This window comes from Saccopteryx leptura, chromosome 2 (assembly GCF_036850995.1).
Source record: "Saccopteryx leptura isolate mSacLep1 chromosome 2, mSacLep1_pri_phased_curated, whole genome shotgun sequence".
Classification (NCBI taxonomy): Eukaryota; Metazoa; Chordata; class Mammalia; order Chiroptera; family Emballonuridae; genus Saccopteryx; species Saccopteryx leptura.
Window position 1 is genome coordinate 198,544,626 of NC_089504.1, and position 27,115 is coordinate 198,571,740.

At 39.3% G+C, this 27,115-nt stretch overlaps 1 pseudogene; it reads right to left on the reverse strand.

The window, feature by feature from the left end:
* The window catches only part of LOC136393950 (coiled-coil domain-containing protein 66-like), a 38,617-nt pseudogene extending 19,805 nt beyond the window's left edge, over positions 1–18,812 (reverse strand).
* Positions 18,813–27,115: the final 8,303 nt, after the last annotated feature.

The following is a 27,115-nucleotide window of genomic DNA, read 5'->3' on the forward strand; positions in this document are numbered from 1 at the left end:
GCTGCGAGAGATGTCGGAGAGCTTACTGCCTCTATTTTCTTCTAAGAAGCTTATGGTTTTACGGTTTACATTTAAGTCTTTTATACATTTTGAGTTTATTTTTGTGAATGGTGTAAGTTGTGATCTAGTTTCATTTTTTTGCAGGTTGATGTCCAATTTTCCCAAAACCATTTATTAAAGAGGCTGTCTTTACTCCATTGTATGCCTTTACCTCCTTTGTCAAATATCAGTTGTCCATAGAGCTGAGGGTTTATTTCTGGGTTCTCCGTTCTGTTCTTATGTGTCTGTTCTTGTGTCTGTTCTTATGCCAGTACCAGGCTGTTTTGAGTACAATGGCCTTGTAGTATAGTTTGATATCAGGAAGTGTGATACCTCTCACTTTATTCTTCTTTTTTAAGATTGCTGAGGCTATTTGTGTTCTCTTTTGGTTCCATATAAATTTTTGGAATATGTGATCTATATCTTAAAGTATGTCATTGGTATTTTAATTGGTATTGCATTGAATATATAAATATCTTTGGGTAATATAGACATTTTAATGATGTTTATTCTTCCTAACCATGAGCACAGTATATGCTTCCACTTGTTTGTATCTTCCTTGATTTCTTTTATCAATGTTTTATAATTTTCCGAGTACAAGTCTTTAGTCTCCTTGGTTAAATTTACTCCTAGGTACTATATTTTTTTGGTTGTAATAGTGAAGGGGATTATTTCCTTAATTTCTCTTTCTGACTGTTCATTGTTGGTGTATAAAAATGTCTCTGATTTCTGAGTATTAATTTTATATTCTGCCACGTGGCTGAATTCATTTATCAGGTCCAGTAGATTTTTGACTGAAACTTTAGGGTTTTCTATATACAATATCATATCATCTGCAAATAATGATAGCTTTACTTCTTCTTTTCCAACTTGAATGACTTTTATTTCTTCTTTTTGTCTGATTGCTGTGGCTAGGACTTCCAGGACTATGTTGAATAAGAGTGATGAAAGGGGACACCCCTGCCTTGTTCCTGATCTTAAGGAGATTGCTTTTAATTTTTGCCCATTGAGTATGATGTTGGATGTGGGTTTGTCATAGATGGCTTTTATCATTTTTAGGTATGTTCCCTGTATTTTTACTTTGTTGAAAGTTTTGATCATGAATGGGTGCTGGATTTTATCAAATGCTTTTTCTGCATCTATTGAAATTATCATGTGGTTTTTCTCCTTCCTTTTGTTTATGTGATGAATCACATTGATTGATTTGCGAATATTATACCAGCCTTGCCTCCCCAGAATAAATCCCATTTGATCATGGTGTATGATTTTTTACATATATTGTTGTATCAGATTTGCTAATATTTTGTTGAGGATTTTAGCATCTATATTCATCAGGGATATTGGCCTATAATTTTCTTTCTTTGTGTTGTCTTTGCCCCGTATTGGAATAAGAATTATGCTCGCCTCATAAAAGGAGCTTGTAAGTCTTCCTTCCCCTTGAATTTTTTGAAATAGTTTGAGAAGGATAGGAGTTACTTCTTTTTTCAATATTTGTTAGGATTCACTTGTGAAGCCATCTGGCCCAGGACTTTTCTTTGTTGGGAGTTTTTTGATAATTGTTTTGATCTCATTTGTTGTAATCGGTCTGTTTAGGTTTTCTGATTCTTCCAGATTGAGTTTTGGAAGATTGTATGTTTCAAAGAATTTGTCCATTTCATCTAGGTTGTCTAGTGTTTTGGCATACAGTTCTTCATAGTATTTTCTTACAATATTTTGTATTTCTGTTGTGTCAGTTGTTATTTCTCCACTCTAATTTTAATTTTATTTATTTGAGTCCTCTCTTTTTTTCTTGGTGAGTCTAGTTAAAGGTTCATCAGTCTGGTTTACCTTTTCAAAGAACCAGCTCCTAGTTTCATTGATCCTCTGTATTGTTTCTTTAGTCTCTATGTCATTTATTTTTGCTCTGATATTTATTATTTCCTTCCTTCTACTACATTTGGGCTTTACTTACTGTTCTTTTTCCAGTTCTTTTAGATGCAGGGTTAAGTTGTTTATTTTTAGAAGCTTGTTATTTTAAGAAGCTTTTTCTAGCTTCTTAAAGTGTGCCTGTAGTGCTGTGAACTTCCTTCTCAGTACTGCTTTTGCTGTGTCCCATAAATTTTGAGTTGTATGCTCGTTACCATTTGTTTCTAGGAATTTTTTTATTTCTTCTTTGATCTTATTGTTAATCCATTTATTATTTAACAACCTGCTATTTAGTTTTCATGTATTCGAGAATGTTTGAGCTTTTCTGTTGTGGTTGATTTCTAGTTTCATGCCATTGTAATCAGAGAAAGTGCTTGGTATGATTTCAATCTTCTTAAATTTGTTGAGACCACTTTTGTGCCCTAATATGTGGTCTATCCTAGAGAATGTACCATGAGCACTTGAAAAGAATGTATATCTTCTGCTTTAGGGTGAAAGGTTCTGAAGATATCTATTAAATTGAGTTGATGTAGTGTGTCTTTTAAGTCTGCTATTTCTTTGTTAATTTTCTTTCTTGAGGATATATCTAGTGATGTTAGTGGGGTATTAAAATTCCCTACTATTATAGTATTGCTGTTGATCTCGCTCTTTTTATCCATCAAAGTTGCTTCGTATATTTAGGTGCTCCTATATTAGGTGTGTAGATATTTATAATAGTTATATTTTCCTGTTGGATTGCTCCCTTTATCATTATGTAGTGGTCTTCTTTATCTCTTACTATATTCTTTGTTTTAAAATCAATTTTGTCTGATATCAGTATTGCTACCCCAGCTTTTTTTTCATTTGCATTTGCATGAAATGGTTTTTTTCCATCCTTTTACCTTCAGTCTATGTGCATCTTTTGTTTTCAGGTGTGTCCCTTGTAGACAGCATATGTACGGGTCCTGTTTTCTTATCTATGCAGCTTCCCTATGTCTTTTGATTGCATCATTTAATCTATTTACATGTAAGATTTTTATTGATATGTATTTGTTTATTGCCATTTTATTCTTTAAAGCTGTATTCCTCTTTTGCTATGTTCTTTTCTCACTCTGATCTGTTTACACCATGCCCCTTAACATTTCCTGTAGTATTGGTTTGGTTGTAATGAATTCCTTGAGTTCTTTTTTGTCTGGGAAACTTTTTATTTCTCCTTCAGGTAAAAGAGGAACCATCACTATTAAGGCATACAGCAGGTCCTTGAATAACGTTTTGTTCAATGTTGTTCTTTTACAATGGTGATAAAATGTTCTCGGAACTTAACTCTTCAATTAGTTTATGCTAAAATTGGTTTCATTATATATTGTTTTATTGTAGTTCCAAGAACTTATCCATTATGTTAAGTGAACATTTACTGTATAGTAAAGTGTTTGAAGTGAAAGAATACTGAGAAGTTTCTATAGAACTTGGAAATCAGGGTGTCCAGGCTGACATTAAGGGAAACATTTGGAAAAAATAAAAGGGTGTAGAAGCCTATTTCAGTGGCATAGAGTGAAAAGGAGAGAAGGAATTGATGGATGTGTGTAACTATTCCAAGTTGTCAGTGCCAGAAAAATTGAGAGGAATGGGGAAAGACTGAGGATAGCTTAGTCTGATGAAATGGAAGGTACATTAAAGACTTATAGGAGACAGGCTTCAAAGAACTATAGTGAATGGATTCTGGAGAGATTTGATTGGCTAATCAATATATATATATATATGCAATATATATATATATGCAATATATATATGCAATACACACACACACACACACACACACACACACACACATACATGTTGAGTCTTTTAGGCCAGAAAGGTATGTGATCAGACTGGATGAAAGAGAAAGCATCACTCTCTGGAGAGTTTAATCTCCATCCTTCTCTTAGGTATACAGTGGTACCTTGAGATACAAGCAGACCAACATATGAATTTTTTAAGATACGAGCTGTGGCTGTTAACTAAGCTAATATCTAGCTAGGATGCTAGAGAAATGAAAAATACAAGTAGGCTCCTAGGCTTACTTAATTTTATCCAAAATATTTTGAACTTCGTGGATTAGTCTGCAGGCTGCACAAAATTGTTTGGCAGGCCGCATGCAGCCCGCGGGCCGTGAGTTTGAGACCCCTGCTTTAAACAGAAAAGAGAAGCAAAAGAATGAGTGCCAGAAGAAAGAGATATAATGTCAAGAGCAGGCTCAGAAAGATGCTACATTACCCGCATTAAAGATGGAAGAATGAGGCCACAAGCCAATAATTGCAAGCAGCCTCTAGAAGCTGGAAAGGAGACGAAAGTGAATTCTCTCCTAGAGCCACCAGAAAGGAACATAGCCATGCCATCATCCAGATTTTGGCCCCATGAGACCTATGCTGAATCTCTGACCTATAGAATTGTAAGATAATAAATTTTTGTTTTTAATCCAAAAAAAAAAAAAAAAAAAAGATACGAGCTATGGCTTGGTCCATATTTTTGTTTGAGATCTGAGCAAAATTCTGAGATATAAGTCATGATTCAGGAAGCTGCTGCTAGTTGGTGTGTTGGCACACGGGTCCAGTATCGGCAGTGCAACACCAGCATCTCATTCTTTCTCATGCGTTACCTGCAGAATCAAGTAGAATCTCATGCACTGTACTCGTTCTTGCATAATTTTTGCATTTTTTACTAACTTTTTTGTGTTCTATCATGGGGCTAAAGAAAGTGAGTGTAAAGGTTGGTGGTGAGAAGAAGAGAATGATGTCAATAGAAGTAAAGTAAGAAATAATAGAAAAACATGAGCATGGTGTACGAGTGATTGAACTGGCAAGGCTGTACAACCACAATACATCTACAATTTGTACCATCCTTAAACAAAAGGATGCCATCAAAGTGCAAATCCAGCGAATGTAACTATAATTCTGTCCCAATTAAGGACAAATATCCATGAAGAAATGGAGAAGCTTCTGCTGGTGTGGGTGAAAGAGAAATAGCTGGCAGGAGATACAGTGAAGGAGATTGTAATATGTGAAAAGGCATGTATTATTTACAGCGACTTGAAGAAGAAAGAACCATCAACCTCATAAGAGGCAGCAGAAGATACATGTTTTTGAACTGACTTAATATTTTGCTCTGTTTTCTTAAAATATCATTGTATTAGTCAGCTCATGCTGCTATAATAAAATACTAGAGTTTGGGTGCCTTAAACAATAAATTTATTTCTCACAGTTCTGGATACTGGGATGTCCAAGATCAAGGTATTTGGTCCCCCAGTGAGGGCTCTTTTCCTGGCTTGCAGATGGCTACTTTTTCATTGTGTCTTTTTTCTTTTTCATTCTTTTTTTTTTTGATATTTTTATAAAATGAGGAGCAGGGAGGCAGACAGACAGACTCCTGCATGCACCCAACTGGGATCCAACCAACAAGCCCACTAGGGGGCAATGCTCTGCCCATCTGAGGTGTTGCAACCAGAGCCATTCTATCTAGCACTTGAGGTGGACGCCATGGAGCCATCCTCAGTGCTCAGGCCCACTTTGCTCCAGTGGAGCCTTGGCTGCAGGAGGGGAAGAAAGAGATAGAGGGAAGGAGAGAGGGAAGGGTGGAGAAACAGATGGGTGCTTCTCCTGTGTGCCCTGGCCAGGAATCAAACCTGGGACATCCACACACCAGGCCAACCCTCTACCACTGACCCAACCAGCCAGGGCTTATTGTGTCTTCATATGCAAGGAGAGAGAGAGAGAGAACAAGTAAGCAAGTTTTCTGGTGTTTCTTATTTCTTCTTATAAGGGCATATATCCCTTCATGAGAGCCCCACCCTAATGAACTCATCTAAGTCTAATTTTTCTGGTGTCCCCTTCTCCAAATACCATCGTATTGGCAATTAGAGCTTCAATGTATGAGTTTTGGGTGGGACACAGTTAATTTTATAGCAGTCATTTTGAGATACATACTTTTTATCTCTGCTGAGCTTTAGCAATGTTAGGCACAGAATAGGCAGTCAGTTACATTTTGTTTGTTAATTGATATATCCATATCCTACATATAGAGATGAGCATTGACTTAAAAAAAAACTGAATAAATGACTTTCTATAAATATGAACACATTGCCTCTTAAAGTTTCTGTTTTATCAATTAAACATTTGTCTCAATATAAATGGTGCTCAAGTTATCCTCAGGTGGAGCGATGGGTAATGGTGGAAAGGGGCTAGAAACAGCAGCACCACTGAAAGCTGTCATGCTTTAAAGTCTAGGGATCGCAGCCTAGCTACCTTTAGAATTTTCTTGCAAATCTGAAATTAAAAGCAGATAAATTAATCTAAAATCTCTCCTCTCTGTGTCTTATTCACTCAAGATCTTGCCTTATTCTTTGTAAACCATTCAATAGCTAAAACAAATAAATTAAAAAACAAATATACTGAGCAAACTCTATTTGCCAAATTCACCCTGCTAAACTGGGAAATAAGGAATTACCTTTTTTAGAAAATTCAGTTAAAATCCCCATTGGAGGAGTTATTTTTGCACATATAGATGAAACCATTCCCATGAAAACAAAAGCCAAAGGTTTGTAAAGAGACATTTCTCAATATCAAAAGAGCTGTATTTTTACCTGCTTACACATTTCTGGGGAGAAATACAAACTGTCTTATATGCTACTGTTACACTTAGTTCATCATGTAATTGGGCCCTGATTTCCTTTTCTATATGAACTACAAATTCTTGAACAAAAACCTTAAAAGTTCTATCAGATTAATACAGAATTTTATATTTTTCCCAAAGGGCCTTAACCTGTCTTTTTTTTAATTGTTGATACCACCCCCCCCCCCCAAGAATATGGTGAGCTCTGTCTCCTCACTGAAGGTCCCCAGCTGGGAGTCTGGTAGCATTTTCACTATCAGCAATATTAGGAGACCAGTGATTTATAACAGCAGTCACATCCAAGTTTATTCTGGAATTGTCAGTGATGTATCTAAATGCTATGTATTATTTTCCTGCTGTTCTGCTTTTCTTTTTTAAATACTTTATTTTGAAATACATTTAGCCCTGGCTGGTTGGCTCAGTGATAGAGCGTCGGCCTGGTGTGCAGAAGTCCTGGGTTCGATTCCTGGACAGGGCACACAGGAGAAGCACCCATCTGCTTCTCCACCCCTCCCCCTCTCCTTCTTCTCTGTTTCTCTCTTCCCCTCCCGCAGACAGGGCTCCATTGGAGCAGGGTTGGCCTGGGCACTAAGGATGGCTCTGTGGCCTCTGCCTCAGGCACTGGAATGGCTCTGGTTGCAGCAGAGTGAAGCCCCAGGTGGGCAGAGCATTGCCCCCGGGTGGGCATGTCGGGTGGATCCCAGTCGGGTGCATGCGGGAGTCTGTCTGACTGCCTCCCTGTTTCCAACTTTAGAAAAGTACAAACAATAAAAATTAAAAAAAAAAAAGAAATACATTTAGATTTAGAGGACAGTTGAAAGATAATAGAGATTTGTTTATATATATAAATACTGAGAACTTAACACTGGCACAAAACTCCATATTTTATTTGGCTTCACCAATATTTCCACTGACATCTTTATCTGTTTAGGATCAAATCCAATTTGCTGTGTTGCATTTAGTCATCATGTCTCCTTAGTCTCCTTCAATTTGTACCAGTTTCTCAGTCTTTACCTTTGATGACCAAAAGCTTTTTCCAAATATCTTTTAATACATTCAAGATATAACCATTGAAAAGAATACCTTATGTATATATACTTTAAAATAATTTTCACATTGTGAGGTAGTTATTTTTTGACACGCAAAAGGACCTTGAAAAATAAGAGTAAAAATAAATACTTGTTGAAAAAAATGAATTACCAAAGAAGACTTCAACCCTTCAAATAACTGCCTTTTAACTGGCTTTCCTGCCTTTATTATCACCATTACCCAATCCAATGATACATCTCAACCATTCACATTATTTTATTTATTGATTTTTTTTAGAGAGAGGAGAGAGAGAGAGAGAGAAGGAGGGAGGAGCAGGAAGCATCAACTCCCATATGTGCCTTGACCAGGCAAGCCCAAGGTTTCGAACCAGCGACCTCAGTGTTCCAGATCGACGCTTTATCCCACTGCGCCACCACAGGTCAGGCTAAGATTATTTTTAATGTGTGAATTTATCATGTAATTATGTCAGACTTCCATGATCATTTAGATTCTTAAGCATATAAGGTCTTCCATGATCTGGCCCACACCCATCCCTCAATAAAGAAGCACCTTTATTCCTGACTAGAGTCCTTTGTGGCAGATAGCCTCTACTAATCTACTAATCTCTGTCTCCTTTAGTTTAAGACCCTGTGTCATCCCTTCCCCTTGAGTGTGGACTTGCATTTATTGACTGGTTTCTAAGGAATAGCATATGATAGAGTAAAAGAATGGCCCTTCTGAGATTATAAAAGTAACTGGGACTTTTTTCTTGGGTCCTCTCTTTCATTTTCTCATTCAGGAGAAGCAAGACACCATTTATGAGTACCCTTAATAAGGGGTCTGCTTGAGGAGGAACTTATATCTCTGGCTAGTAGCCACTGTACACTGAGCCTTGCCAGCAGCTATGTCTGGGAGACTGGAAGCAGGTTCTTCTCCAGCACATTTGGAGATGACTGCAGCCCTCACCCTCTGTTCAGTTGCAGCTTTGTAAGACACCCTGAGTCAGAGGACCCAGTTGAGCCATTCCTAAATTCCTGATGCACAGAACTGGTGAGTTAGTACATGTTTTTTTTTTTTTGTAAGCTACTGAGTTTTGGGGTAATCTTTAATATAATGAACACATGTTTTATCCAGATGGACTACCAATAATATCCCACAATAGCCATATTTTTTCATCCCTTGGTACCTAGACATTTAATCAGTTATTTTGGCATGTAATCAACACTCACCACACCTCTACTGAATGCCAGACTGTGTGCAAGGTGCTCAAACAATGATACCGAATATGTTCAATGAATCCACAATTGATTAGAAAAGACAGTGATGCTTGTTATGAGCAATAATGAGGTGATAGTACTGATAAGTGCTGTAGTTGAAGAATGAATATATATCTGTGAATTTAGAGAAGCATATTTGCATTTTAGTTGAGAAGCAATGGAGTACCAAGAAACTTTTGAACTAGATTTTGGAGATTCCTAAGGTTTGATCACATAGAAAGGCAGCAGTGGGAAGAATGGGAACAAAGGAAAGTGGGGAGTACATGCTGTTTGGGGAATGGCAAAAATGACAGTGTGCTGGGGTGAGGGTGTGCAGGATGCACCCTGGAGTAAAAGAGAAGACTCTAGAAGAAAAGATGGTGATAGAATAGGCGGACGTACCAACTTCCACCTCCCAGAACCAAAGTGGATTACAAACTAATTTTAAGAGCCATCATCTGAAAAAACCAACTTTGGACTAAACTAAGAGGACTCTTCAACCAAGGAACACTGAAGAAGCCACACTGGTACTGGTAGAAAAGGCAGAAATGCTGAGAGAGCTGCCTAGCTCCCTGGAGCGAATGGCAGCTGGAGAGACTTGTGTGGTGGGAAGTGAGTTTAGCAGAGAGAGGAGGGTCCTGAGCCCCAGGAACAAAGCTCCAGCCTGCAACCCCAGAGCCTACAAGAAGCGTATGGGCAGTATTTAGCTGGAAACAAGACAATATACTGTTAGTGAGAAAGAGACTGATTTCTCAGACCCAGTATTCTTCTTAAAGGGACTGCACAAAAACCTCTCTCACAACCACTCACCTGGAGCTCTGGGGGACAAGGAGAGAGGAGAGGATGGGAGTAGCCAGAAGAGACTGTAATCTAGGAAGCATATGGAGAAACAGTTTGAGAGACAGCCACCCTACCCTCTGGGATGAGTCACTCCCCAAATCTGAAGTGAATATTTCCCCTGGAAACAGCAATACCAGCAGAGGGAAGCAGGACACCAGCCAAACAAGCTCTCCCATGGAACTCAGAGCAGAGTCTCTTAGAAGGAGGATCTTTTGGGACTACAGTAGTGAGAGTAGGGTCTGAGCTGCAGTGCCCCCATCCACACAGCTGGCGGCTCAAAGAGGGTGGGCGGCAGTGGGATATGGAAACGTGGTTCTGTCGGCAAGGGCGGAAACCAGCTGGCCACCACTGAGGCCCAGGTGTGAGCTCAGTCTTGCCCAGCTGGGGAGGAGGGGACATGCAAAAGTAGTCAAGCCCAGCTATGGGCCGTCTGTGATCCAGCCTGCGGGGGAAGGGTGGGAACCCCGGAAGAGGTGGAAACTGGCCCTTGAGCAAGGGTGCAGGAGCACAGCCTTGCCCCGCCCATGGAACCAAGGCTTGTGGCCTGACTTGGGAGCCAGCTCCTCCCGTGGGGGTGGAGCCAAAGGCCCAGAACAGGCAGAGTCCCGCTACTGAGCATGGGCATGCAGTCCCACCTGGCCTGTGGAGAGAAGGCTTGCAGCCATCCCATGAGCAGGCTCCTCCTGCAAGGGCAGGGCAAAAACCCAGAATCAGGTGGAGACCCGCAGCTGAGCAAAGGTGCTCACCCCTGCCCTCAGGGCCGAGCATAACACCACCTGCGGGGGCAGGGCAAAGGCCAAGTCCACAAGGCTTGTACACCCGAGCACGTGATCACAGCCACTCCCATGAAGGAGAGGCAGAAATCACAGCAAGCACCCCAGTGGGCAGGCACTGGCAACGCCCATACCCAAACGCACTAGGCAGCAACAGCAGAGGGGTTGGCAGGCCTGCAGACAGACCACACATAGAGAACAAAGAGGCACACCCAGTGGACTCCAGTGGCCAAAACCTTCTTTAACACAAGCAAAAAGAGAAGGCAGAGAAATGCAACACAAATAAATCAAGAAAAATCCCCAGAAAAGGACCTGAATGAGTCAGATATAACCAAATTACCAGATGCAATTTAAAATAAAAATTGTTTGGATGCTCAAAGATATTAGAACAACAATAGATGGTCATTACAAACACTTAAATAAAGAGAAAGCAATATAAAAAAGGACATTGAAATAATAAAAAAAAAAATCAGTCAGAAATGACAAATACAATATCAGAAATGAAGAACACAATGGAAGGAATTAAAAGCAGGATGGATGAAGCTGAGAATTGAATCAACAAGTTAAAGGACAAGATAAATAAAGGCACAGAAGCAGATCAGAAAAAATAAAAAGAGACTCAAAAAGTCTAAGGAAACGTTAAGAGAGCTCTGTGACAACATGAAGAGAAATAACATCCACATTATAAGGATTCCTGAAGAAGAAGAGAAAGAACAAAGGGTAGAGACTTTGTTCAAACATATATCAGAAAACTTCGCTCAATTAAGGCAGGAAAATATCTCACAAGTTCAAGAAGCACAGTGAACTCCATTAAAAAGAAACCCAAAGAAATCTACACCAAGACATCATAATTAAAATACCAAAGATAAGTGATAAGAGAAAATATTAAAAGCTGCTAGAGAAAAAAAGACTATCACCTACAAAGGAGCCCCCATAAGGATGACATCCGACTTCTCAACAGAAACACTTGATGCCAGAAAGAAATGGCAAGAAATATTCAAAGTGATACAGAACAAGAGCCTACAACCAAGACTACTTTATCTAGCAAGGCTATCATTTAAAATTGAAGGAGAAATAAAAAGCTTTCCCCAAAAAAACTCTCAAGGAATTCACGACAACCAAACCAAGGCTGCAAGATATGCTAAGGGACCTGTTGTAAACAGATCAAAGGAGAAAAAGAATATAGCAAAAGAGGAATACAGTTTTAAAGAATAAAATGGCAAAAAACAATTACATATCAATAATAACCTTAAATGTAAATGGATTAAATGATGCAATCAAAAGACATAGGGTAGCTGCATGGATAAGAAAACAGGACCCATACATATGCTGTCTACAAGAGACACACCTTAAAACAAAAGATGCATATAAACTGAAGATAAAAGGATGGAAAAAAATATTTCACGCAAATGAAAATGAAAAAAAAAAGCTGGGGTAGCAATACTTATATCAGACAAAATGGACTTTAAAACAAAAAATATAGTAAGAGATAAAGAAGGACGCTACATAATGATAAAGGGAGCAATCCAACACGAAGATATAATCGTTATAAATATCTACACACCTAATATAGGAGCACCTAAATATATAAAGCAGACTTTGATGGATTTAAAGGTAGAGATCAACAGCAATACTATACTAGTAGGGGATTTCAATACCCCACTGACATCACTAGATAGATCCTCAAGAAAGAAAATTAACAAATAAACAGCACACTTAAAGGACATACTAGATCAACTCAATTTAATAGATAGAGAGTGGAGAAATAACAACTGACACAATAAAAATACAAAATATTGTAAGAAAATACTATGAAGAAATGTATGCCAAAAAACTAGATGAAAGGGACCAATTCCTTGAAACATATAATCTTCCAAAAATTAATCTGGAAGAATCAGAAAACCAAAATAGGCCAATTACAACAAATGAGATTGAAATAGCTAGCAAAGAACTCCCAAAAAGAAAAGTCCTGGGCCTGATGGCTTCACAAGTGAATTCTACCAAATACTCAAAGAAGAACTAACTCCTATCCTTCTCAAGCTATTTCAAAAAATTCAAGAGGAAAGAAGACTTCCAAGCTCCTATTATGAGGCAAGTATAATTCTGATTCCAAAACCAGGCAAAGACAACACAAAAAAAGAAAATTAAAAGCCAATGTCCTTGATGAATTTAGATGCTAAAATCCTCAACAAAATATTAGGAAACCGGACCCAGCAATATATGAAAAAAATCATACACCATGATCAAGTGGGATTTATTCTTGGGAGGCAAGGCTGGTACAATATTTGCAAATCAATCAATGTGATTCATCACATAAAAAAAATTACCACATGATAATTTCAACAGATGCAGAAAAAGCATTTGATAAAATCTAGCACCCATTCATGATCAAAACTCTCAGCAAAGTGAGAATACAGGGAACATACCTCAACATGATAAAGGACATCTATTACAAACCCACAGCCAATATCATACTCAATGGGCAAAAATTAAAAGCAATTCCCTTAAGATCAGGAACAAGGCAGGGGTGCCCCTTTTCAACACTCTTATTCAACATAGTTCTGGAAGCCCTAGCCACAGCAATCAGACAAGAAAAAGAAATAAAAGGCATCCAAATTGGAAAAGAAGTAAAACTATCATTATTTGCAGATGATATGATATTATATATAGAAAACCCTAAAGTCTCAGTCAAGAAACTACTAGACCTGATAAATGAATTCAGCAAGGTGGCAGGATATAAAATTAATACTCAGAAATCAGAGGCATTTTTATACACTAACAATGAACTGTCAGAAAGAGAAATTAAGGAAGCAATCCCTTTTACCACTGCAACCAAAAAAATAAAGTACCTAGAAATTAATTTAACCAGGGAGATTAAAGACTTGTACTCGGAAAATTATAAAACATTGATAAAAGAAATCATGGAAGATAGTAACAAGTGGAAGCATATACCGTGCTAAGTTTAGGAAGAATAAATATCATTAAAATGTCTATATTACTCAAAGCAATTTATAAATTCAATGCAATACCAATTAAAATACCAATGACTTACTTCATAGATATAGAACACATATTCCAAAAATTTATATGGAAGCAAAAGAGAACACGAATAGCCTCAGCAATCTTGGAAAGGAAGAATAAAGTGGGAGTTATCACACTTCCGGATATCAAGTTTATACCATAAGGCATTGCACTCAAAACAGTCTGGTACTGGCATAAGAACAGGTATATAGATCAATGGAACAGAACTGAGAACCCATAAATAAACCCACACTTTTATGGACTACTGATATTTGACAAAAGAGGTAAGAGCATACATTGGAGTAAAGATAGCCTCTTCAACAAACGGCGTTGGGAAAATTGAACAGCAACCTGCAAAAAAATGAAACTAGACCACCAACTTACACCATTCACCAAAATAAACTCAAAATGGATAAAATATTTTAAATGTAAGCGGTAAAACTATAAACATCTTAAGAGAAAACATAGACAGTAAGCTCTCTGACATCTCTTGCAACAGTATATTTGCCGATTTATCTCCACAGGCAAGTGAAATAAAAGACAGAATAAACCTATGGGACTATATGAAACTAAAAAGCTTCTGCACAGCTAAAGACAATTAGAACAGAATAAAAAGACAAACTATTCAATGGGAGAATATATTTGACAATATGTCTGATAAGGGGTTAATAACCAAAATTTATAAAGAACTTGTAAAACTCAACACCAGGAAGAGAAAAAATCCAATCACAAATGGGCAAAAGAAATAAATAGATAATTCTTCAAAGAGGACATAGAGATGTCCAATAGACATATGAAAAAATGCTCAACATCACTAATCATTAGAGAAATGCAAATTAAAACTGCAATGAGATATCACCTCACACCAGTCAGAATGGCGCTCATCAACAAAACAACACAGAATAAGGGCTGGCGAGGATATGGATGAAAGGGAACCCTCCTGAACTGCTGGTGGGAATGCAGACTGGTGCAGCCACTGTGGAAAACAGTATGGAGATTCCTCAAGAAATTAAAAATAGAATTGCCTTTTTCCCAGCTATACTACTTTTAGGAATATACCCCAAGAACACCATAGAACTGTTCCAGAAGGAGAAAAGCACCCTCATGTTTATGGCAGCATTGTTCACAATAGCGAAGATGTGGAAACAGCCCATGTGTCCATCAGTGGACGAGGTGAATAAAAACTTTGGTACATATATACTATGGAATACTACTCAGCCATAAGAAATGATGACATCAGATAATTTACAACAACATGGATGGACTTTGATAACATTATACTGAGTGAAATAAGTAAATCAGAAAAAACTAAGAACTATATGATTCCATACATAGGTGGGACATAAAAATGAGACTCAGAGACATGGACAAGAGTGTGGGGGTTACAGGGTGGGGGGGAGAGGGAGAGGGTTGAGGGAAGGGAGGAGCACAAAGAAAACCAGTTAGAAGGTAACAGAGGATAATTGGACTTTGGGTGATGGGAATGCAGCATAATCAAATGTCAGAATAATCTAGAGATGTTTTCTCTGAACATATGTACCCTGATTTATCAATGTCACCCCATTAAAATTAATTAAAAATAATTACACAAGATAAAAAAAGAGAAGACTCTTTTCTGTTCTCCTTCTTGTCTGTTAAATCTCTTGTCCATCCCACAAGACCAGTTCAAATTTCATTGTTTTTTGAAACCATTTCTGACTCTTTCTGTCCTAAATGGTCTTTCTCATTCAGCTACTTACTGTTCCGTATTGTTCTTAAAGTGCTGCCCTCACAAACTTGGTTAGTGAATAGTGTCTTTTCTTCTGTATGAGTATCCAGAACATTGCTGGACACATAATGTTAGATAAACTCGTATTGATTAATTGAATGAGATGGCCTTTAACTTCTGTGTTCCTTAATGATTGAGTTAAAATGTTCAGCTGACTATGGATACACAGCCAACTCTTAAAGCAACCCATGAAGTACATGACTAATACCGATACTGGGAATGCAAGTAGGAGGGAATGATTAGTCACACTTACGCTGATATTCAGATGCATAGACTTGATGTCAGTAGCCAAATGAAGACTCAGGTGTGGGAAGAGCACAAGAAAATGCACAGACGGGGCTAAGTGCTGCTTAGTTGGAAGGCGCCAGCCAAACTGGGGTGCAGCTCTGTCCCAGGGAGCAGTCTGAGAGGTGATTGGGTGGCACAAGTGAGCCCAAACAAGAAGCTACAAACTAATCCATGAAGTAGAAACAGGTTTGGAATTGGCCTCGCTGATCTATCCCATGGATCCCAGACAAGGAATTTATATAGAGTCATGTCAACAGGAACCCTTTATCCCTAGCCTAGGTGCACATGCCAGAGAACAAATATTACTGTGACCTGCCTGGGAACTACCCTTTAATGTGGAGTTGTAAACCCCGACTGTCCTGCAGAGTATTTCAGGGAGTTACAAAAGGTGTTCTACCGGAACTCACAGATGAGTCGAATCAGTTACTATGTGCCAGCCATGTTTGTATTGCTCTACTAGTTTTTTCCCTTACTACTACCTCCCCACTAAAATAGAACCACCACTCACTCCTTCAGCCCCTGGCTGAGCAGTTGTGTATCACCCATCCCAAAAGCAGCAAGAAGGCTTGAGCGGCATGTTCCCTGTGTCACAGATATGTGTACCCTCATGTGTTACAGATGAAAAGAAAAAAATCAATTATTTTAATTTCTACTAATAACTTTATATGCTATTGATACCTCCTACCTCCCAGGGCTCAATCTTGAGTCTGACCAGGGATGAGCAGAACAGGGGAGGGAGTGGGACTTGAGGAAAAGTCTTAGTAATAAACACGATGTTCTGTTCGTATTTTCCTCCTCCTTACTACTGTCTTTTTTTTTTATATGAAACCAGAAATTTATTACAAGAAAACTGGAATATTTACAAATATGTGGATATTAAACAGCATGCTATTCAACAATCAATGGGTCAAAGAAGAAATCAAGAATTTAAAATATATTCTGAGACAAATTAAAATGGAAATACAACATACCAAAACTTTTGGGATGCAGTTTTAAGAGGAAAGTTTATCACAATAAATGCCTACATCAAGAAAAATCAAGGCCCTAGCAGGTTGGCTCAGTGGTAGAGCGTCAGCCTGGTGTGCAGGAGTCCCGGGTTCGATTCCTGGCCAGGGCACACAGGAGAAGCACCCATCTGCTTCTCCACCCCTCCCCCTCTCCTTCCTCTCTGTCTCTCTCTTCCCCTCCCACAGCCAAGGCTCTATTGGAGCAAAGTTGGCCTGGGCGCTGAGGATGGCTCTGTGGCCTCTGCCTCAGGTGCTAGAATGGCTCTGATTGTGGCAGAGCAATGCCCCAGTGGGCAGAGCATCTCCCCCTGGTGGGCATTCTGGGTGGATCCAGGTCGGGCGCATGCGGGAGTCTGTATGACTGCCTCCCTGTTTCCAACTTCAGAAAAAAAAAAAAAAAAAAAAAAGAAAAATCAAGAAACAAGAAGCCGTTGCTGGATAGTTTCATTGGTTAGAGCATCATCCTGAAGCACAGAGGTTGTCTGTTCAATTCCCGGACAGGGCACATACAGGAATAGATCCATGATCCTGTCTCTCTCTTCTTCTCCCCCTTTCTCTCTCAGGATATTGATTCCAAACCAATATCCTTCCCAGTGGAGTTTGTAGAATTGATGCATGTATTCATTTTACCACTGACTTCATTCAAGTCATGTCTTAAAATTTGAAATGTCGTTAGTAGATTCATTTAATTACACTTGTACTGTATCAACACCAAGATTTTTAATCAACCTAGAAGCGTCATGTCTCTTTTGAGGCAGTTCTCCAATTCTCTGTTCTTGTTTCAGTCTCTGTGCTGGCTTCTGCATACTCTGCACCTTCTCGAATAGTTCACTTGTCTTCAGAGTTATAATTTCTTCTTTTGGTTTTTGCTTAAGAATATCTTCTTCATAGTATTTCTGCATCTCTTCTCATTCCTGTGCTAAGTAAAGCTCCTCTTCTTGTTCTTTTATTGTTCTTCTTGCAGCTGTCTCTTCCTATGCTTCTTTTCTACCCGAGCAGGGATGACTTTCTGATGTTCTAAATGTTTTTTGTCACCGCCTGTCTTGTTCCTCAATCTGAGCTGGGTTCAAGAGAGCAGGCATGGAACAGGAAAGTTTGTTTTTTGACTGTTTGTCATTGCCATACCTCTAACAGGCTTTGCTATATACTCCTCTTCTGAAGGTTCAACCTGGTTTTCAGCCAGCTCCTGAGTATCTGGGGAGACACAAGTACTCTGGTTGTTTATGTCCTAGCTGAGAGGACAGTGGAGACTGAGAACCAGCAGAGCTCTTTAATGAATCAAAAAGAATTGCCCATCTGTCATGTTCCTCACCCTCTAAAATCTGACTAGTTCTAAATAGTGATTGCACATCAACACAGACCACAGTTACCTGCCTGGGAGACTGTGGCAGAATGCTGGAAACACCTGCAGAAGTCTTGGACTAGTCAAGAAGTTGAAGTTTTTTCCATATTATTTTATCACTTTCAGATTTTGTTCCAAGGATTATTCCATTTTTTAAGAGCTTCTTTTTCTTTTTTAAATCAACCTGTTCTTGAAGCTCTTGCCTCCACTGAGCTTTTTTCTTCATCTAATAAACTTCTACCACGTTCTCTTTTCTCCAGAATACTAAATGTCAGCTGGTTTCCATACATTCTCTATAGCCATTTTCTGCTCAGATGTCACATGATTTTTGTTTAAAACACATTTATTTTCATCCTGGGTGTATGAAACATCCTCAATATTTTGTAGTAGTCCCATAATGACCTTGTCCTTTGGTTGATTAGGAATATTGGTTAAAAGTAGACTATACTGACTTGTTTCCTCTTTCTTTCCATTCTCAGTCAGGAAAACAGATATATTTCCTCGGTTTACAGTTATCAAAGTATGTTGTAGTTGTTCTTGTGTCAGACCACACCAAACCACTCTTCATATATATTTTCACCTGTGATGGTTTTTTTTGTTTGTTTGTTTGCAAGGCTTCTATTTAGCTGCTACTGAAGTATTTATGGTGTTTCTAATCTTCTGTACATTAGGGGTTAAGGGTGAAATTTCTTTCTGGATGTGAAGACAGTTTTTATCAGCATATTGCTTGCATAAAGCCTTAGTGAGAAAAAAAGCCATACTGTTTTTTTCACCTTTTGGCAGTGAAGTTTCTGAACCACTTGCTTTCTTTTGCAAAAGTCTTTCACTCCTGATACAAATATTTTGTGTTGATTTTAGAATGTATCTTGTTTCTTTTGTTCTTAAAGGAAATTTTCCAATTTGGTTATTATTTTCCATCTTCACAGAAATGTTTGATCTACATTCATAGGGAGACAATATTGGCTTGGTTTTTCTACCCAGTAACTCAGTTTAAAGTTTTAAACCATTTCCCAAGTTCATGGTGTGACATCTCACTCTCTCTACAGGAGGCTCAAACCCCCTATGTACATTGGTTGCTGCCCAAGGCTGAATTACTATTAATAAGGGTGTTGTGTCTAATCCTTTCTTTATCCAGGAACTTTATTATTCCTCCTTTGCAAACTTCTGATGGGTTGAGCAGATGGTCTCAGGCATCTCTAAATTCCTCATAGGGAACAGAGTTGGGAATTAAGCCAGGACCACAACTCTACCACGCTCATGTTTAAATAAGGGATGCTGGACTGAGAGGGAGTTGTGAAACCCAGATAGGGATAGGATCAGAGATTATATAAGGGAGACTTATTATGTGTTGGGATGGACAGGGGAGAGGTGAACTGGATGTGTTCTGCAGACATAGTTCTATTGCCTTTGCAGGGCATTATTTTACTCTGGTATATGCTTATATGGATAGAACCATCTAAAAATGAGAGGTAAGCAAGGAATTAAAATTGTTAAAATATTAATTTTATGATAATACAACAGAGGTATGCAGTATAATTTTTTTTAACTTATAAGCCAATGACTTTATTGGAAGAAATGGCAAACTTGAAGAAGAAAACCTTAAGTGAACGTTTGCAAGGGCAATATTGCAATATGCATGCTTAGCATGGTGACCAGGGGAAGTGGCCCATGGCTGTGGGGAAGGCAGTCTAGGCTCAGTTCTTGTCACTATTGCCCAGGGGAGACTTATCAAAGAGCTACTCTTCAAGGCTGGTTTCAGCCTCCCATATGCATATGTTGGTGGTATGGTTTCCCAACTCTTTGATGAATGTCACCTGCTCATGCTGGTAGTGACTATTCAGGAAGTTGCACTGGTGGGTGTGCTTCTTCTCAGTAGCCAGCTGGTGCAGATCTAGCAGGCTTTGGTTCACACTCATGTCCAGTTCACACTCCATGCCCTTAAGCCATTCTCCCAGTGGTTCTCGTCAGGCCTGAGGTGCTGCACAGGCAGGCGCAGTCTTGCTCCAGTTCTACAGCTGTGTCAGCCTCTCCTTGTCCTCCCTCTCCACGCTCAATGGGCATGGGAAGAAATGAACCAAGTGCTTCAAGACCACATAATTGTGTTCAAAATAGGAAGACATGGACAGGTGCACATACAGAACTAGAGCTGGAAGGAATAAGCCAGGCATGGAGCGATCAGCGTGGTTTCTGCTTTCCTGGCCTGCTAGGAAACTCATAGTTACATTCTGTGCTGACTTGTAATAGCTATCATTTATCCAGATTTAGAATGTGATTGCCTTTCATCTTCATCCTTCAGATCATATACAGGGGTCCTCAGGTTACAACACAGTTCCGTTCCTGTGACAGTGACAGAACCTGAATTTTGGTGTAAGTTGAAACACACCCTAGCCTAACACAAATGGAGGCCAACTCCTTCACTCATATAATGTGTTACTGAATATTCTTCTGCCACTTGCAACCAAACTAGTTTGCCCACATAGTCTGTAATTACAATGCTAAAGGGGAAGCCAAAGTAAGTCTCAATTTTTTTTTAGTTTTTATGGGAGTGAGTGTCATAACCTCAAAATATCATATATCAAGACTGTCCTAACAGGACATACAGAGGAACCCCTGTATGTGCTTCTTTTGCCTATTAGGTGTTATTTTACTTAATTATTTTTATAAGCCACCACATCTTACTTTTAAGAAGTAGACTTTAAGTAATAAAAATGCATCAGTGAAAAAAATTTATTCGTAGTAATGGCAAGACTGCTGTGAATGATACTTATTTTTGTTCTTTTATTTATTTTTTATTTAGTGAGATGAGGGGAGGCAGAGACAGACTCCTGCATGTGCCCTGACTGGGATCCAGCAAGCGTACTAGGGGACGATGCTCTGCCTATCTGGGGTCCTTGCTCTGTTGCAACTGGAGCTATTTTTTAGCACCGGAGGCAGAGGCCATGTAGCCATCCTCAGCACCTGGGGCCAACTCACTCCAGTTGAGCCATGGCTGCAGGAGGGGGATAGAGAGAGAGAGAGAGAGAGGGAGACAAGAGGCGAAGGGAGTGGAGATTCAGATGGGTGCTTCTCCTGTGTGGCCTGACTGGGAATCAAACCTAGGACATCCACACACCAGGCCAATGCTCTTCCACTGAGCCAACCAGCCAGGGCCATGGATGATACTTATTTGACATGAAGTTTTTATAGAGTCAAGTATTTTACAAAGTACTAGGTTGAGATGGCACCTAATAGGTGACTGGTGGTGGTGGTGGTATGGCTGGGAGTTAGACAGCAAGGTTAAGATGACATAGTAACTTTTTAAACTTCAGATGACAAGAAGCTGAGGTTATGGTTCAGAAACTGTTGTTGAATTTAAGGAATGCTAGGTCTCCACACCCACTCTACGTACAGATCAGGGGTTAGAACTGGACAATGGCCTGAGGAGTACATACGGGCTGAGTGAGACTCTATTCCTTTCTAAGGTTGAACAGATGGAGGAGTGGGAAGGGTGGTGTGATCAGAGTCCCAGGCAGTTCCCACGGACAGGATATCTTCATCAGTATGAAGAGCAGTGACTGCATGAGGAACACAGTGATGTGCCAGGCATGAGAACTCACTAGTGAGGACTCGAGCTTCAAAAGCTTACAAAGAAAATACAACATAATGAAATATTAGCAAACAGAAAGGCATAGTTATCAAATCCTGGAGCATATAGCACAAGGATTTGCAAACCCAAATGCTTGGAGGGTGCCGGCAGACAATCTAAATGAGTGAAGTGCACAAGGTATAACACAAAGAAGACATTGGGGCCTGGGGAGCTGCACAGCATTTGGTCCACCACAGGGTCAGCCATAACTCATTTTATTGTTGGGATGTGCATGCCATACTCTCAGATATTCTGATTGTTCAGGAAAAGCTATAACACCTTTTAATAAAATATGATTATTTAAATATTGGCTGAGTGTTACAATGTACATGGTTTGCAAACAAAATGCTCTGTGACTGCATTAACCCTGTGGGCCATTGCTTTGTGGTCTCTGGAGGAGGATCACTTTCCATACCCCTAGAGGGAGGTAGGACTCACATACATGCTCATTTACACAGAAGCAGCTGGCCAGAAACTTTTAAGGGAAAAGATAGCACTTGTTTAGGTACTGGATAAAGGATAGCCAGATACAGGAATAAAACCCCATCTCTAGTAGGTTGGCTCAGAGGAGCGATGTAACCTCTCCTCTGAAGTAGACCCTCTTATTCTATTTGAATCCAGCACCTCTAATAAAAAGACTTCAGCAGAGGCCACTCCTCAGTCAATGCAGAGTTGAGGCTCTTATTGAGGATGAGGAGGAAGAGTCTAGATTTACCATAAAGACATTGATTAAACCTTTTAGTGGAAGGCTGAAAGGAGTGTGGTGGCCACAGCTGTATTATGCAGCAACTAATCCCAGAGTTGAGGGAAGATATTCAGTCAAATAAACTTATTTAATATTCACTGTATGTGAGAAGAACAATTTACAAAATCTTCCAAACTTCCAACGAGTTAAATTATGGAATGTGAAGTTGGGTTTAGGGTTTAAACCCTAGTTTTATTTTAGGGTTTTAATAATAACAATACTGTATAACTAGAAAGTATAGTTAATTTTCTGCATTAATTTTCTGATTATATTTTCAAAGCCTTGAAGCAGGTATTATTATCCCACATTTAATACATCAGCATACTAGCATGATGACAGGTGAAGTACCTTGTTCAAGGTTGCACAACTAAAACAGTGGTAGTGTCATGTCCTGGAGCCAGACTGCTCTCATTCTAGAGTGTAAGCTCTATTATGCAAACTTTCTCCACTGATTTGGCCCTGACTAGTTTCTAATTTTTTGAGTGTGAGTTGTTATAAAAGTTAAATGTGATGATATATGTGACAACCGTTTTATAAACTGTTTTACAGTTGCTGGTTTAATTGGCACTTACCTGGCACCATCTAGGTTTTGGGCAGATTGCTTGGTGATTCCACTTTTGATGGCAGTAACTATTCTGTTTCTCAGAGAAAATTCTGTTAATTGCTTCTTACGTCTTTCATCCAAAATGAATGATCCCTTACCCTATCACTTTTGTTCTTGTACAGTTTACATCTTTATGTGCCAACTTTAACCTAATTATATGGTCTTCCTCTGGGACCAGTTGGGGATGAAGATGAGAAGAGACCCAACCCACCTGAGGCTCCTGTTCATAGAATGGTTATTTTACCACTGTTTCTATGATCCCAATGCTGGAGAACTTTTCTTCTAAACAGTGAACATTTTTTCCCTATGGGCTTTAAAAAAAAATCATGGATCACTGCTGAGCATATATCCAGAAACACTATTAGTTAAAATCACAGGAAGAACTATTGCAGGATGTGGAAACTTTGACCTAACACAGTTGCATCTGAAATTTTATATTCTTTGACTCTACTCTCTAGGGGAGAAAAAGAAAAGAAATAGAAATAAACAAGAGAATAGGAATGAATATGAGCAGGAATCCAGTCAAATAGCACATTGCCATATAGAAACACAGAGAATGATTTCTACGAGTCAAACAAAAGCCAGCTTAGGACAGGAATTGGAGGAGCTGGGCCTGAAGACAAGTACCACGCAGTATACAAAAATGTGATTCAATGTGAGAGGGAGAAAAGTAGGACATATATTCTTTTCCTTTGTTAAAAGACTTGATAACTACATTGGGCTGGCAAAGAAAATTGCTTCTTAGTATTGGTAAAAATAATGATGACAGCTTATGAGAAAGATAACCCCATTTTTCGTCTTCTTTCTCATGTTTGAGGAAGGAAAACAGATACCAGGAAAATGGAGAAAAAACAGCTGCAAAAAGAGCTCTTTATTTTGAGTCAGATTTTTAGAGTAAAATGAAGTATGTAGTTTAGAAATTAGAAGACTTGCCTGACCAGGTGGTGGTGCAGTGGATAGAGCGTCGGACTGGGATGTGGAGAACCCAGATTTGAGACCCCAAGGTCACCAGCTTGAGCACGGGCTCATCTGGTTTGAGCTAAGCTCACCAGGTTGGACCTAAGGTCGCTGGCTTGAGCAAGGGGTTACTCGGTCTGCTGAAGGCCCGCGGTCAAGGCACATATGAGAAAGCAATAAATGAACAACTAAGGTGTCGCAACAAAAAATTGATGATTGATGCTTCTCATCTCTCTCCGTACCTGTCTGTCTGTCTCTATCTATCCCACTCTCTGATTCTTTCTCTGTCTCTATAAAAAAAAAAAAGAAAAGAAAAAAAAGAAATTAGAAGACTTATACCAGATTGATGAAAATAAGTTCAATATGTCAGACCCAGGATTCAGTGGTCCGTAAGTGCATCTTGTAATAAAGAACTTTCAACAAAATTGTAAATGATTTCAATATGGGACATAATACTTTGTGCCACATCTTTAAAGATAAAAGACACCTGAATGTAAAATGTAGAAAACTCAAATATGATACTCCTTTCGTCAACACTTAATTATACATGAGACAGTGTTAGATGGTGTAACTCAGGTGAGGCCAGTTATTTAAAATCTTTCAGTGTCTTCCCATTGGGCTTGAAATTAAGTCTAAACACTGACAGTGATGCCAGTGGCCCTGTGTGACCTGGCATTCGTCTCCCCAGCTTCATCTGTGGAACCCTCACTCCTGCTCACCAGCTGCAGGCCTTCTATTGTCTCCAAGCCCTTTGCCACTTTAAGTCCCTTCTACTTGCTGCTACTTTTGCCTGGAATATGCATTTCCTGTCTGTTGACTTATTTTTTTATAGCTGTCTTTCTCACCCTCCTCAAGTCTTAGTTTAATGTCATATTTCTTCCCTAATTCTTTTTGAAACAGCCTTCCCATCCCTCACCCCACTGTGCCCCCATTGATGATTCTGCAATGGCATCCTTTTATTTCCTTCATAGAACCCCTCACAATCATTTTTTCTTGTTTACTTGATTGTTTTTGCTTCTCTCATATACTCTAGATCCCAGGAGGGCAGAGACCCTGTCATTCTTAATTTCTTTTGTATTAAGTCCTAAAATGATGACTGGCACACTAGACCTATACTGCTAATTTGCTAAATGAATGAATAAATGTGGGGAATGGAAAGTAATGTTTACAGACCCATACTTTTATGCCAAGCATTGTGCTGAGTATTATTATATTAGTTCCATTATTATTGTGAGATAAGTATTATTTTCTCCAGTTCACTGATGAAAAAGTGGGAACATAGGTTTTATAATCTTTCACAAGTCCTTAACGAATGGCCAGTCTAACTCTATGAAATGAGCTCATTATATATATATAATGGATCGAGATCTTGTTTTCTTCCACTATGGCATGTTGAAATCTCATATAGCATTTTAAATTAAGTGGTTGGATTTAGCCCTCCTCTTCATGCCTTCAGTGAATTATGCATGTATTTGTGAGTATGAATATATCTTTATGAAATAAACATCTATTGGAGTGCAGGCACTGTCTCTCTAGTCCCCATTAAAGTGAAATGCCCATTATTTAAATATGTGTGAGTCTTTCATTATAATCCTTTATGTTCACACAGCTCTCTAGCAAAGAATTTTCTGACATGTCAGCTCTTTATATGTCCTTTTGTGTCTCTGGTAGGCAAGCAGGGCAGGTGGAGTTTTTCATTATCTTCCTGCCACAGATGCTGCTGCCAGAGCTATGTGATATTGAGCAGCTTGGCCAAGGTCACACAGCTGCTGGTGGTGGAGAGGCCTCTTGGCCTCCATTTTCTATCCCCAGAGCACAATTTGGTTGTCCCCAAAGCTCTGAAATCTCTCATCCTTCTCACCTCAAGCATTCTTCTCTTCTCAGAGAATTTCCTGGCACTGAGCACTGTGATTTACCAAGAGCTTTATTTATTTATTTATTTATTTATTTTATTTTTTTTTAAATAAATTTTTATTAATGGTAATGGGATGACATTAATAAATCAGGGTACATATATTCAAAGAAAACATGTCTAGGTTATTTTGTCATTAAATTATGTTGCATACCCCTCGCCCAGAGTCAGATTGTCCTTCGCCACCCTCTATCTAGTTCTCTGTGCCCCTCCCCCTCCCCCTAACTCTCCCCCTGTCCACCCTCCCCCCACCCCTGGTAACATAAAAATGAGACTAAGAGACATGGACAAGAGCTTTATTTTACACCTAAACAGAGTTGAGGATGAAGGAGTTCTTGATGGGGAAAACAGAGGAACAGACAGATTTCTCTGCCTTTTTCTGATTCTTCCCCAATGTCCTTCTGATCCAGGCAAGAAAAGCAGAAGGAGAATGTTACCACAGAGCCCTTCAGAATATTGTTCAAAAATATTTGAATGGGTGATAGTGAAAAGGTAAATATTTTTTCTGTGATCATTTGATGAGCCATACTAATGAAGCATGTCCCAGAATGCTTCTCAAATAGTTCCCCTCTTCATTCCCACTAGCCTTGCTCTATTTCAGTCATCTTAACCTCTCTCTATTGTTCTCCAGTAATCTTTTGACTTGTCTCCTTTCCTTCAGCCTAGCCACCAACCATTCTGTTCTCTACACTGCAGATATAAAATCAGTGGTTCCCAAGGATGATAACCTAAGTCCAGACTCTTCAATATATCATCTAAAGCCCTTGGCCGTTGAGTGCTTTGCTGTTCCAACACCCCTCTTGCCATGTGCTGTACTGTCATGGTCTGCATGGGCTATGTAGCCTCTTACCCCTCTTTCTGTGGTGTTTGTGCTTACTAATGCCCGCTCCCCACTTCTCTGTAAAAGCTCAATTCAAAAATAACTTCCTGTTTGGCCCTGGCCAGTTGGCTCAGCAGTAGCATATCAGTCTGGTGTATGGAAGTCCCAGGTTCGATTCCCAGCCAGGGCACACAGGAGAAGTGCCCATCTGCTTCTCCACCCTTCTTCCTCTCCCTTCTATCTCTCCCTTCCCCTCCTTTAGCCAAGGCTCCATTGGAGCAAAGTTGGCCCAGGCACTGAGGATGGCTCCAGTTGCAACAGACAGACAGCCCAGATGGGCAGAGCATTGCCCCCTGATGGGCATGCCAGGTGGATTCCAGTCAGGTGCATGTGGAAGTCTCTCTGACTCTGCCTCCCTGATTCTCACTTCAGAAAAATACAAAAAGAAAAATAAAATAACTTCCCATTTGAAGCTCTTCTGGACTCTCCTTTACAATCCCTTTTTCTGAAGAAGATGTTTTTATTTCAGCCTTATTTCCATAGCAATTTGCTTAGACA